Source organism: Ursus arctos, unplaced genomic scaffold (assembly GCF_023065955.2).
Source record: "Ursus arctos isolate Adak ecotype North America unplaced genomic scaffold, UrsArc2.0 scaffold_11, whole genome shotgun sequence".
In the NCBI taxonomy this organism is placed as follows: domain Eukaryota; kingdom Metazoa; phylum Chordata; class Mammalia; order Carnivora; family Ursidae; genus Ursus; species Ursus arctos.
In genome coordinates this window covers 64,359,221-64,373,898 of record NW_026622775.1, presented here as the reverse complement: position 1 = coordinate 64,373,898, position 14,678 = coordinate 64,359,221, and the positions used below count along the sequence as shown (strand labels likewise).

General features: G+C 45.5%; 1 protein-coding gene across 2 annotated transcripts in view; it reads right to left on the bottom strand.

The window, feature by feature from the left end:
- ZNF395 (zinc finger protein 395) overlaps positions 1 to 14,158 on the bottom strand; it is a 44,211-nt gene extending 30,053 nt beyond the window's left edge. The window contains exon 1 of one of the 2 annotated variants that reach the window (XM_026518929.4): positions 14,037 to 14,158. The gene's annotated coding sequence lies outside the window, so the exon portion shown is untranslated. Of the gene's footprint in view, positions 1 to 13,873; positions 13,997 to 14,036 lie in introns of those variants that run through there. The other variant, XM_026518926.4, reaches the window with a different exon arrangement.
- Positions 14,159 to 14,678: the final 520 nt, after the last annotated feature.

Here is a 14,678-nt window from a genome sequence, read left to right as displayed (position 1 = left end):
CCTCAACGTGCTACTCAACCATCCTGGCATTCCTCTCCACACAACCGTGACCAACATGCAGACCAAAGTCCTTGGGGAGACCAGACAGAATGAACAATGGGGCTCAGAGGGGCTCTTCCCAACACCAACCGTGTAGCCCATGAGCCCTGACTCATGGGGGGGGGGGGGGGGCACACACCTAGCAAAACGTAAACCCTGCCCTAGTCTTAGAAAACAATTACTTCATCCGAGCCACAGCAATCAGACATGAGAGGGGGAAAAGGCACCCATATTGGTAAGGAAGAGATTACACTGTCACTATTTGCAGATGACATAATACTATACATAGAAAACCCTTAGAACTCCACCAAAAAACTATTAGAAGTTATAAATGAATTCAGTATAGCTGCAGGATACAAAATTAATACCCAGAAATCAGGTGTATTTCTACACACTAATAATGAAGTAGCAGAGAGAAAAATTAAGAAAATGATTCCATTTACATCCACATCAAAAAGAGTAAAAAACCTAAGTATAAACTTAACCAAGGACGTGAAAGACCTGTACACTGAAAACTATTAAACCTCAATGAAAGAAACTGAAGATGACACAAACAAATGGAAAGATATTCCATGCTGATAGACTGGAAGAATTAATATTGTTAAAATGCCCATACTACCCATCCAAAGCAATCTGCAGATTTGATGCAAACCCTATCAAAATACCAGCAGCATTTTTCACAGAACTAAAACAAACAATACTAAAATTTGTATGGAACCATAAAAGGCCGTGAACACCAAAGCAATCCTGAGAAAGAACAAAGTTGGATCTGTTATAATCCCAGATTTCAAGATATGCTACAAAGCTGCAGTAAACAAAACAGTATGATACTGACACAAAAACAGACACATAGATCAATAGAACAGAAGAGAGTCCAGAAATAAACCCACGCTTATATGGTCAATTAACCTACGACAAAAGAGGCAAGAATACACAATAGGGAAAAGACAGTCTCTCAATTAATGGTGCTGGGAAGAAGGGACAGCTACATGTGAAAGAATGACCATTTGCTTACACCAAACACAAAAAGAAATTCAAAATGCATTAAAGACCTAAATGTGAGACCTGAAGCCATAAAAATCCTAGAAGAGAACATGGCTAGTAATTTCTTTGACACTGGCCTTAGCAACATTTTTCTAGATTTGTCTCCTAAGGCAAGGGAAACAAAAGCAAAACTATTGGGACTGCATCAAAATAAATGTTTTTACACAATAAAGGAAACCAAGGACAAAATAAAAAGGCAACTCTACTGAATGGGAGAAGATATTTGCAAATGACATAGCCAATAAGGTGCCAGTATCCAAAATATATGGAGAATCTATACAACTCAACACCCCCAAAATAAATAATCTGATTAAAACTGGGTAGAGAAACTGCATAGATATTTCTCCAAGAAGACATACAACTGGCCCACAGACACATGAAAGATGCTCAACATCACTCATCATCAGGGAAATGCAAATCAAAACACAATGAGATATCACCTCACACCTGTCAGAATGGCTAAAATCAAAAAGAAATTTTAGAAATTAAAAAAAATTAAAATACGAATCACAAGTGTTGGTGAGGATGTGGAGAAAAAGGAACCCTCATGCACTGTTGGTAGGAATGCGAACTGGTGCTGCCACTGTGAAAACAGTGTGGAGTTTCCTCAAGAAATTGAAAATAGAAATACCATCTGATTCCACTACTGGGTATTTACCCAAAGAAAATGAAAACACTACTTTGAAAAGATATATGCATCCCTATGTTTACTGCAGCAATATTTACAGTAGTTAACATATGGAAGCAACCCAAGTGTCCACAGACAGGTAAAGACGACACAGGGTACACATACAATGGAATATTACTCAGCCATAAAAAAAAATGAGATCTTGCCATTTGCGACAACATGGACAGACCTAGAGGGTATTATGCTATGTGAAACAAGTCAGAGAAAGACAAATACCATATTGATTTCACTCCTCTGTGGAATCTAAGAAACAAAGCAAATAAACAAAAAGCAGAATCAGACTCATAAAAACATAGAACTGATGGTTTCCAGAGGGGATGGGGGGGCAGGCAAAATGAGTGAAGGGGAGTGAGAGATACAGGCTTTCAGCTATGGAATGAATAAGTCATGGGGATGAAAGGTACGGCAAAGGGAATATAGTTGATGTTATTGTAATGGCATAGTATGGTGACACGGTAGCCACCCTTGTCGTATAGAGTTGTTGAATCACAATGTTGTATACCTCAAACTAATACAGCATTGTGTGTCAACAAGAAGGGAAGAGAAGGAGAGGAGGAGCAAGGGAGGGACAGGGAGGGAGGGAGGGAGGGAGAGAGGGAGGGAGGGAGGGAGAGAGGGAGGGAGGGAACAAACGAACAACTGCTTCATGTCTGAGCACACTTCAAGTACGCCCTGGCCAACATCAGGTCTAAACTAGGAACTGACCTTGTAATGTATCTTCCTTAAGATTTCAAATCAGAGAAGCCTATTACCCAGCAATTGCTTCTTCTCAGTATCTACCCTAGAGAAACACACGCATTGCAAAGAGGCATGTGCAGCCAAGTTCACTGTAACAGCTTTTGTAACAGTAGAGGATTTACAACCAACGTAAATGTCCATCAATTAGGGGAAGGTTCTCAGGAAGGCCAAGCAGGAGTTGGACAAAATCAAGAAGTCCTAGATAGCCGGACAGGAAGCAATCACCAAGTCGTCCCGTTGTGGGGGACAGGCGAGCAACAGCACAGTGCTTTCAGCGCAACGCACTGAACTCCTTTTAAGATCTACAGGTATAGGGGCGCCTGGGTGGCACAGCGGTTAAGCGTCTGCCTTCGGCTCAGGGCGTGATCCCGGCGTTATGGGATCGAGCCCCACATCAGGCTCCTCCTCAATGAGCCTGCTTCTTCCTCTCCCACTCCCCCTGCTTGTGTTCCCTCTCTCGCTGGCTGTCTCTCTCTCTGTCGAATAAATAAATAAAATCTTTAAAAAAAAAAAAAAAAGATCTACAGGTATAAACACAAGTATGTAAGGCATCTGAATACCCACAAACTCCTAACAGAGGTTAACCTCTGGAGAAGGACTGGGATTAGGAGTGGTTGTCAAGGAAGATTTTGTTTCCTCTGCAAAGTTTGCGTTTGGGTGGGTTTTTGGGTTTTTTTTTTTTCCTACAGAGAATGTATTCATGCACTACTTTAGTAATGAAAATTTCATTTAACATTTGAAGTTTTTTAAAAAGAAAGAAAGGGAAAAAAAAGAAAAAAGAAACTGACACAGTTTAATACATTTCAATAATGTGTTGGGGGCAATTTCTATCTGCATCTGACACATGCTTTCCAGGAGGCTGAAAGCTCAGCAGCGCAGCGAGCAGGCTTTGCAACACAGATCTTGTTACAATATTACAAGCCCAACAGGGTAACTCTCTGGATCATTAAATTTATATGCTAGTTCAAGGAAGAGGCAGGAAAAGAGAGAAAGTATGTCAGGGGGCTTTCTGGGAAATCCACCGGGACGTGCTAGGAGCAACTGCAGTTCTCCTAGTTGAGCATTCTAGCTCTCCAACACAACCAGCTAACACACACTTGCCAATAATGGCAGTTTTGCCCAACCACACATACTCCATCTTAGGCCTCGTGTCTGTGCCTCAGACTCTTCTTTTCAGAATTCCTAACATTAATCTGGATCCCATGGACTAATGAGAAGGAAGACTCTGTAGGTACGAGCAGACAAGCACCAAAAATGATTTATTACCAGGGCCACCTAACCATATAGAATACTGACTTTTAAACACACACTCTTCCGGCTCTTCAAAGTACTACTCAGAAACACAGCATTTTCATATTAAGAACCTAGGAGGCAAAACTAACCTGGGGTGGTAGAAATCAGAGCTATAGTACTTCTGGTTGGGGGTGGGGGGAGGATAATCTGGAAATGGTCACAAGGAACATGTCTGGGGTGATACAAATGTTCTGTCTCAAAACACATTTGTCAAACTGATTAAACAGCATACTTAAGATCTAAGCATTCCACTGTATGCAAATTATACCTCAATTAAAAAAAAAAAAGCTTCTCAAACACTGTTTCTCTGCTGGCTGCAGCAGAACTTTGAGCTGTCCTATCAGACATCTGAAATTCTGTTGTGCTATGTAAAGAGCTCGAGTACCATGGCGACAGTCACCATAAAAATAGATAACAAGATTAAAATGGATAGAGGACACATGAATTTAAGAACGGCACACCAAGAGCAATTCATTTCCAGCAGAAGAAAAATAGAAAGAGGAGAGGGAGTTTTTCATTCCGCCAGCACTGAAAAAAACAGCCCCTGAAAGTGGTTGTTTTTACTAAAAGAGTTTTATGGCTTCCCTATACTCAAACGACAAAAAAGGCTGTGAACGGTTATTTCTTATCATACTCTGCTTTATAAAAATTAAGAAAAAAAAAAGCGTATGATAGTCTAAGTGTTTCCCATACCTCTGGTATGGGGCCCAAGGAACCAGTTCAGAGCAATTCAAGAAACCCAGCTAGCTGATGGGCCATACTCTGCAAGGCCCCAGATGATACTGAGCTAAAGGACACTCGGGCCCTTCATCATTGAGGGCACAAACATTTCCAACTTTAGTTCTAAATAACTAAGTTCTGCCTCTGTGTTTTCCATACATCTAAACTGTCCTTCCCTACTTCCTGCACCCCCAAATTGCTTTACTCCACGTAAAGAGAGCACTTTCTTGCCAAAGACTGATTTTTCAAGTGCCAAAATATGAGACGAGATCACGGGGACACAGAAATCATCTTGTGATATTCTCCAAAGATGAGATAAGCCTCTGCCCTCTCTGCAGAGCTCTCTAAGAAACTTTGGCTATAGGATTTAACCCTAGCATTGCACAACCCCCCCCCCCCAATCAAACAACAAAAAGTAATCCAAAAATATCAGGAAGAAAATCTAAAAATTTTAAATAATCTCAGTAGATTCTAAATAGGCCCTATATTTAAGTAAAATTTAGGCAAAACTAAACTAAATCAAATTTTATAGAAATAGAAATTTTATTTTCTATGTGTAAGCTATTAATAAATTTAAAAAGTAAACATTTTTAACTCAAACCACAAACGTATTGTCTGATATAAACCAAATATGTGCATGCCTGGGAAACCCCACTCCAAAGTTTCTTTAAATTTGTGCCTTGTTCTCTTTGTCCCTGGACCTAGAGAGCCATCACGAGGCTCAGTCTTATCCCTGGTGTCAAGATAGTTTTTAATGTGCTATAGCTGGGGATATAAATCTATGGTGTGGGAGATGAAGGAGGAAGGAGATGAGCAAGGGTACTCCCAGGTCCTCCACAGCCCAGAGGACGATCCATCATTCAATTAAAGGACCCCACCTTCATTCACTCATTATACTGAATAAAACTGGCCAATAAACACACTTCGACGTGTTCATTAATTTTATTATTGCCACTTCCACCCCGCCCCCACTTTCTTGCTTTTCTGAAAGACCAAATTCAGTTTTCAGCAGCCCTGGGGCCACAGCCCTACCAACCATGAAATAGCCTCTAAAATGACCCCAGAAGGGTCTCTCAAAATGTGGGGACTCACATATTAAACATTTTTTAAAAGAGCTTCCGTGATGACGCTGACTCAAATACCACGCAACTAGAGCTATGTCCCCTATTGCACATTATCTTTCAGCGTTGACAAGTCACATAATAACACTAGGACCTGGAAAGGACTCTGGAGGTCAGCCTAATTCCTGTCCTCTTCTACAGCAGCCCTAATCAATAGCTTTCGGCCCAAACAGAGTACCTCTGACAGTGGGAAGCTCACTACTCCATGGGCAGACATCTCTGTTGCTGGACAGCTCTGCCAGATACAAACCCCGTTTTCATAGTGAACCGAAGTCTGTTCTCCACGTATTTAGGGGAGACTTAAGGAAACTTAAGGAAATTTAAAGTTATCAACTTCAGTGCAATCATTGTACAGGGAAGGAATCCTGTAATGTATAATCATTCTACAGATGAGAGATGGGAAACTAGAGAGGATAGAGCAATTGTTCTATCCACTGATCATATTCCAAACACCAGGAGTAAAAATGAGTAAATGTACTCTTTCCTACGCCTGATAACCATGAAAGTACATGAAAGCACTATCGTGCACCCACCCCATGAGTGTACTCACTCCAGTCATTCCTGATCCTACATCATCCTAGTGTCCCTCCCAAGGATAAAGTCTTGCTTGCTTGTGTTTCCCTTAAATCCTGCCTCCCGGACCCCCTCATAGCCCAAAGGTCAAATGACCAGAAGAAGTCATTAAAAATAGATCCCGTGATTGGATCGATGAATTTCTGATTCTGTTATGAACTAGATTCAATTTTCTAAAAGCTTCACCCCACTCAGGGCTCACATTAAACCATGAACCACAGAACAATCTCAAAACTTTTTTCCCCACATGATTTGCCCCTCCTCCACATGCCTGGAGTACAAGAAGGCTATAGTGTGCTTGTCTATTCACCTGTCGAGCTCCCTCTTTCAATTAGATCACCAATTCCAGGTCCGGGGTTGAGTCTTATTTTGTGACTCCAGTGCCTAAACCAGGGCTTGACATATAGTAGGGAGGAACTCAAGATCAGTCGGAATAAACCATCTACCTTTACCCTATCCTGTCCTTGAACCATAAAATGTGTTTTTTTTAATAGCAGTGATCAAGAGAATGAAAAGACAAACCACAGACTAGGAAAAAAAAAATATTTGCAAAAGACACATCTGATAAAGGACTGTTATCCATAATATACAAAGAACTCGTAAAACTCAACAATAAGAAAACGAATAATTCGATTAAGAAATGGGCCAAAGATCTTAACAGATACCTTACAAAAGAAGATACACAGATGGCAAAAAAAGCACATGAAAAGATGTCGTCACATATCACTAGGTAAATGCAAATTAAAACAAGATACCACTGCACACCTATGAGAATGGCCAAAATCCAGAGCCATGACACCACCAAATGCTGGTGAAGATGTGGAGCAACAGGAACTCTCCTTCATTGCTGGTGGGATTGCAAAATGGTACTGCCACTTTGGAAGACAGTTTGGAAGTGCCTTACAAAACTAAACATTCCCTTATCATTATGATCTGGCAATCACACTCCTTGGTATTTATCCAAAGGAGTTCAAAACTTATGTCCACACGAAAACCTACAGCAGCTGTCGATGTTTACAACAGCTTTATTCATAAAAAGTCCTGAAACTTGGAAGCAACCAAGATGCCCTTCAGGAGGTGAATGGATACATAAACCGCGGCACATCCAGACAATGGAGTATTCTTCAGTGCTATAAAGAAATGAGCTCTCAAACCATTAAAAGACATGGAGGAAGTTTAATTGCATATTACTAAGCAAAAGTAGCCAATCTGAAAAGACTATATGCTGTATGATTTCAACTATATGACAACCTGGAAAAAGTGAAACTGTCCACAGTAAGAAGTAAATGTGGTTGCTGAGGGTTGGGGGAGATACATATATATAGGCAAAGCACAGAGGACTTTAGGGCATAAAAGTACTCTGTATGATACTTAATGATGGATACGTGTCATTATACATTTATCCAAACTCATAGAATGTACAACACCAACAGTAAACCCTAATGTGAACTATGGTCTTCGGGTGATTAGACATGTCAATATGGGTTCACCAATTGCAACAAACGTACTACTCCGGTGGGATGTCGATAGGGCGGGAGGCTGTGCATGGGGCGGGGGGCAGGGAGTAAACAGGAAATCTCTATACCTTTTCAATTTTGCTTTAAACTCAGAACTGCTCTAAAAAAATACATTAAAAAATATATAGCAGTGCTTTTCCCATTATGTTATAAAATACACATTATAGAAAATACAAATAAATTTAAAATGTAAAAAAAAGTCACTCAACTCCATCCACCCTTCCAGTATCTGTAACTTAGTATTAGAATTACTAGTATATTTATTTCCGGCCACTTTCTATGCACTTTGTTTCTTTAAGATTTGAAATCATATTGTAGAGGCACCTTAAGTTTTAGCAGAAACATTTGTCCGTGTTATTTTAAAGCTACTCCTAAACATGATTTTTTTAAAGACTTATTTATCTTGGGCAGACAGTGACAGAGACAGTGTGTCAGTGGGAGGGGCAGAAGGAGAGGGAATCTCAAGAAGACTTTGCACTGAACGTGGGGCTCGATCTCACAACCCTGAGATCCCGACCTGAAGCCAAAACCAAGAATTGGGCACTTAACCAACTGAGCCACCCATCACCCAGCTGCCCCCTAAACGTTGTTTTAATGGCTTCATTATATTCTATCTTAAAGACATATCCATCAGAATCACTTGTAGGTGACTTTCAGTCCAGTCACACTATGGGATATTTAGGCTGTTTCTAATTTTTCACTAGAGTTTAAAAAAAAAAAAAAAACCTTCAAATAATCTCTGTGCATAAACACCATCTACATTTTGGATATGGTCTTTGCTGTACTTCTAGAAGTGGAATTAACTTACCAGAACGTGTGAACAATTCAAGTTTTACAAACTAAATCAGACTTTATATTTATCCCTTACCGAATTTTTTTTAATTTGGGCCTTCATCCTGGATGAGTGTGAGCCTTCATCTATCTACTCAATCAGCAATCCCTCCCACCTCGGAGCCATCACCAACGCTGACAAACCCACCTCTGTGCGGCCATCCACCACACTGGGAAAATGCTGAACACTCAAGGCCAAGAATAGAACCCTGTGCCACTCATCTTCAGACCCCCTTCCAGGCTGACTCAGTGCCACTAATTAACAGTTTTTGCATATGACTGTCAAATTAATAACACCATCCAGCCCACATTCTACCGCTTATTTAATATGGACCATCATATCTGAAGAAACTGTTAAATACTTTACGAAAGCCAGAGCGCGTCACAGCTGGTCCCTCATTCCTCTGTTCTAGTAACTGAACCACCCTGTAAAACAGGAAATGGGTTCAATTTGATACCAGTAGGATGTCAGGATAACCAGAAGTCAGCCTGAAGCAGAGAGCGCTTCACCTTCGACTTCTGTTAATGTCACAACAGCAATAGTTTAAGTCATCAGATTGTCAAGCTGCATAAAGCAGGGCGACGACTGCTCCGTCCCTCTCACCTGTAGCTCACCTGGGGAAATGCTCGGACTCACTGGTGGTTATGGACCTGCAGGATAAACCAAACTGTCTCTAGACCACAGAGACCTGAATTTACTCACTTTGGCTGGTCCCAAAATAAGCCTAGTTTTCAGGGGTCATTGGCACTAACACCAAGGTTTGAACCAATAATTCTGTGGTCATTTTGAATCCTGGATTACGAATCTCTGGACCCTAGAGGCCTACCCCCTAGGAGTATCCTAGGAATAGGGAAATAAGAAATGACACAGCCCCTCTCTTCGCTGTTCCTTTATTACTGACTCACATAACCAAAGATCCTGAGAATCTAATGTCATATGGCATTTGACAGTGGTGACTCACATCTCACCAAATTATTACCCCAACATCATTCTCAGAAGATACGTGCCAGGAGCCACCATCTACCCATGCCAGCCAGAAGTAGCAAAAGCGAAGGCTTAAGAGATCTTGGGGTCACTAGAAATTGGCCTCACAATACAGAATACAGCCCAAAGCCCTCTCTAACTAGTACCACTCCAATTGCCAGAAAAATATTCCAAAGTTCTAGCCAGCAGCAACTCAGAAAGTGCTGCTGACTTGCCTAAAACAAATCACTTGTACACAAATATCTCCGATTCCATCATGTCACACTCCCACCCAAATCCCCCAGTGGTCACCCAAAGCCAGGACAACCATCTCAAGTTCCCTAGGTTGGCATTTAGGTCTCTCGAAAGATCAGATCACAAACCCAAAGGCCTGCAGGACTAAAGAGGGAATGTAAAGCGACCACACTCACGCAAAAGGAGTACTGGGACTATGATAACTGGGAACCACCAGGCCTGGCTCCCGTCCACAGGGGGCCACCACTATTCACTGCCTAATCTGATTCTTTGAGTCCCCAGTCCAGCAGTGTACTGGATTTTTCCCAATTTCTTAAAACCTTTGTGTATTCCAAATCGTAACACTTCTGTAGGCAGAATACATTCTTTGGGTCACTAGTTTACAACCCCTACACTTTGATCCTAACCCACCTTTCCAGGCTGGCTTCTCCCCATTCTCTAATAAGAACCCTCTTTTATCCACTCTTACACACACTGTGCACATCCTAACTCCAAGCCTTGTTCATGTCACACACACCCCCACCTGTGCGGCACCATGTGACACCCCAATGAGTTCATCCCAGACTTCCTTCCCTATCCCCAAAAGTGTTCCCAAGCCACTCCAGCACAAGCTGCTTGCCTCCCCCACCCTACCCGCCAAGAACCCTACAGGGACTTATTTTTCGCTTTGGCATTTAATCATCGGTATACCTTCTCTCTTCAACTAGCCTGTAAATGTTCAGTCTTTTCCTCATGCTTCCTTCCACTTACAGCACTAGTAAGGGGAGCCCTGCACACGAGCAGTTAATAAACACTTTCTAGATGTGAAAACTCTCTATAACTGTGTTTTCCAAACCGGGGGTTACGTCCATGACAGAGTGGCTAAGTCAACTTAGCAGGAGGCAGTAAGCATTTTTAAATGAAAAAGAAAAGAATGGAAAATAAAAGTACCAAAGGAGATTGCACCAAGCAAAGGAAAGGAGTACTTCAGGAACTTAAATTAGATTTTTACATACATGATTTAGTGTACATTGGTCGTGATGTAAATTTTACTTCTTAATGTATGTCACAGACAAAAACAGTGCAAAAAAACACTACTTTTTAAAGAGTAAATTAGCTCAACCACTGCTCCATGCAACTTTTTTGACAGTCATCTATTACCCATAAAGGAAAAATAGCTGATGGACGCCTCCGCCCACGCAAGCAGCTTTCCCTGCTAGTTCACTGATCCTGCATCTCAGAGAAACAAGGAGGCTCCAGAACTGTAAGTACATTCTCCCCGGCGTTCTGCAACTTTTTGCAATCATCCTCCAAATTCGCCAGCCCTCAGATGTTGCAAGTTGAGGCTTGGGGAATTTGCTCAGCAAATCATCCTAAGTCACCCTTGCAACAAGAAAGCGGAATTCAGAGCTCAGAAAAAACCGGCACCAGCTCCCCGCTGCAGGTCGCTTCGTGGTTCCTGGGAACTGGCAATGGCACAGGTTAGGACAGACCTGGCCCTGGGACAAGCAGTCTCCCTAGGCCCCAAATTCCCTCCTTGCTCCTTGCTGGTCACCTTGCTCCTCCCCCATCTTGTGGCTTCCCCCACACACACCTACGAAGGGACACCAGGACTAGCCTGAAGGTCTCAGTGGACAGCAGTATTCAACTTGCTTCAAAGCCCAACAATTTCTGTGTTTAGCAAATTCCATTCTTCCCTTCCATCTCCAATCTCAAGTTGCTTTGCCAACTTCAGGTTCAGGACCTGGCAATGTCATCTGAATGGCAATACAGAACAGAGTCTTCCAATTCAGACCCTCAGTCCCACACACTAGCATCTTCTACTGCTAGGACCTACAACCTATGACCAAGACAACATCCCACTCAGAGTGCCTTCCCTCTCCCAGCTTTGGCAGCCCGGTTTCCCACCAATCTCAGAGCCTCAGTTGCTTGCAAGACACCTATGTTTGGACGTCTTGGCAAATACGACAAACCTCTGCAGCCTGTCAATTGCTTCTCTCCAAAACACACATTTCTGATTTCTCGAGTTACCAGCTACAGCAGTTCCAAGGCCCTGGCGTGTAATCAATTTCCACAAAGAATTAATTTCCATTCATCTCCTTCCTTCACCCTGCCCCTGTCAACAGATTATTCCAACAGTAATGCTTCTAAAATCCACCCTCTTTTCCATTTCCAGTTATCCCAGTCCAAACTCTGAGCACTCCACAACTATAACAGTCTACTGATTTGTCTCCGAACATTACTTCTACAAACCTTTCCAAACACCCTTTCGTTACGTCACTCTCTGGCTCAAAAACCTTTCATGTCTCCCCAGTACACACAGGGTAAAGTGCAATTCCCCAGTCTGGCTTTCTAGGACTTTCACAATCTTAACCATTGTTGCTCTCCATCTTTATCTCCTGCTCAGGAAACGTTCCCTCGTCTGGCCAAGCCCATCTCCTGTCTCTCAGGAAAGCCATGTTCAATGGCACCTCATGACCCATCTCAAGGGTCCCATCCTCCTGGAATACAGTGCGGTTGTATACAGAATTTTAATACAGTTCCTGCCCATAGCCCTCTTCTTGAGCTCCAATAGCACCTCTTCTACTCCTCGCATTTTGACAGTTAATTGTGCCTTATCTTGCGGTCTTATTTCACATGCTCAAGCCTTTCTGTCTCCTCCAAGAGATTATAAACCCTGGAAGGAATCATCTCATGTATCTTTTGCATCCTCCCTCACCAAGATAAACTGTTTGAACCTATTCTCCTCTGGCACCTGTTACTTCTCCCTCTCTTGCCTTTGGGCCTTGGCCAGTGAGTTACTCTCCAAGTGCCTAACTTATTTCATAACTTAGTACCCTAAATCCATTCCCCAACTCTAACCTTTCCTTTGATATTAGTCCTCCCACCCACCACCCACCCCTAGCATTTACAGTAATTTCAGCAGCCACAGCACATTAATTTGAACTTGAGCTCTCAAATCACTCCCACCTGGTCAGTAGGATTTCTGAGGCCTTAGATTTCTTGTGTGCCTCTTATCATCTCTCCCTGAGAGCCTGGCAGGGTGCTGAGAACACAGCAGCCCCTCAAAAGTACCTGTGGAGTTGAACTTAATTGCTGTTTCCCTATGTTTCAAGTTCCTTGAGACCCGGAACCTCTGTTTACACAACACCTCAGGAGGGTGTCAAAAAAGCCTTCAATACCTGTTGATCACTCACTTTCAAGCAAACTGCACCAGAGCCACTTTTCTAGAAAGAGGAGTGTAAAGAAGATAGCGGTGGCCTGTAGGCAACCCTGCGCCTGGAGGCCTGACATCAGGAGAACGCCTGCCTGGTGGAAATGTTCCAAAGCCACCGAGAACTGCCCAGGACTGCCTGAAATCAAGGAGGCAGTGCCACCCCCACCGCCTGGCAGGTGGGATTCTTTACATTTCGGAGTCAATCCTCAAGTGAAGGCGCTGAGCCCTTAACTCCCAAGCAAGGAAGAAAATTCTGCCTTTGAAATTGTTTGCACATGACAAACTCCCTGTCCAGGCCCCCACCCGAGCACCCCACATGCCCACAGTGCCATTTCCAAGGAGGGCCAGGAGCCACCGGTGAGGAGAGGCAGGGTTTAACCGCCTGGAAAGAAGTGCGGGTGGACAAAAGGGGACAGAAAGGGTGGGGGGCAGCCCCCGAGGTGGAGGGTGTGTCGCGCCGCGCGTCCCGGAGCCCGGCACTCGCTCGCTCGCTCGCTCGTTCGGTGGAGTGGGCAGGAACGCGCGGGGCGCCGGGAGGGCTGGGCTGGCGGCCCAGCCGGAAAGGGTCAGGGAGGGGGCAGGTCAGTCTCCGTCGGACAGGCGACTCCGGACAAGCGCTCAAAGTTGGGGAGGGGGTTCCTCTGCGAGCGCCCGCGGCGGGCAAAATAAACAAGGCGGCGCACGGGAGAGCGGGCGGCCACCCCCCACCCAGCCAGCGCGGGCACTGGCACTGCCGCAGCGCCCCCGCGCCCCGACCGGCCGCTAACCCGGCGGCGCCCGCCTCCCGGGCCCTCAGGCCGACGGCCCGGCCCCCGCGGGCGTGCGGAGCGTGGGAAGTTCCCGGGCCGCCCCCGTCCCCGGGCTGCAGCGCCGCGAGGTCCCCGCGCAGCTCACCTCGCCCAGCCACGAGCAGCAGCGCGGGCCGGGCAGCTCCCGCTCGGACAGCTCGGCTTGGCTCGGGGCTGCAGCTGCCGCGGCCCCTGCCCGCCCACCCGGCGCGGCCCACCGCCCCGCTCCGCTCCGGCCGCCCGCCCGCCGAGGCTCCGTTCGCGCCCACCTGGCCGGCCTGCCCTCCCTCTCCGGGACAGTGCGCTCACGTACGCGGCCGCGGCCACAACCCGGCCCGGATTCCCCGCCCGGGAAGGGAGCGGAGGAGCGCGCCAGCCAGCGAGCGAAAGAGCGAGCCTCGGGGACACACCCCCCCCGCCCGCACCCTTCCCCAGCCACAGGCGCCGCGCGCGCACGCGGCCTGCGCGCCCCCGCCCGCCACGCGCGCCCGCGCCATCCCCACACACCCACCGCGCGCCGGGGATACACACCCCCGGCCGCCCGTAGACAGTGGGCGCTCAATAAGTGCCCGAGCGACTCCTCGCGCACATGCGCACTTGAACCTGACCGAGTTGTGACACCCCCGCCCCCACCCCAAAATCGGAACCGGCGCCTGCAGCCCCAAACCAAACTTGAGTGTTTGCCTTTTTTCACTGAACCGCAAACCGAGCCAAAGTTTCTTGCTGTTGTTTTTCCAGGCCTGGCTCTGGGATGGGCTTCTCCGAAAGAGGCCGAGCTCGCCCCAGGGCGGGAAAGGAAGCCAGAGAGCTCTGGGCGCCAAGGACGGGATTTGGCGGGGGCGATAGAGACCCAGGCCGCGCAGCCGGCACCCGCTCCGAGCGCAAGCGAAAGCGCGAGACGGAGGGAGCGT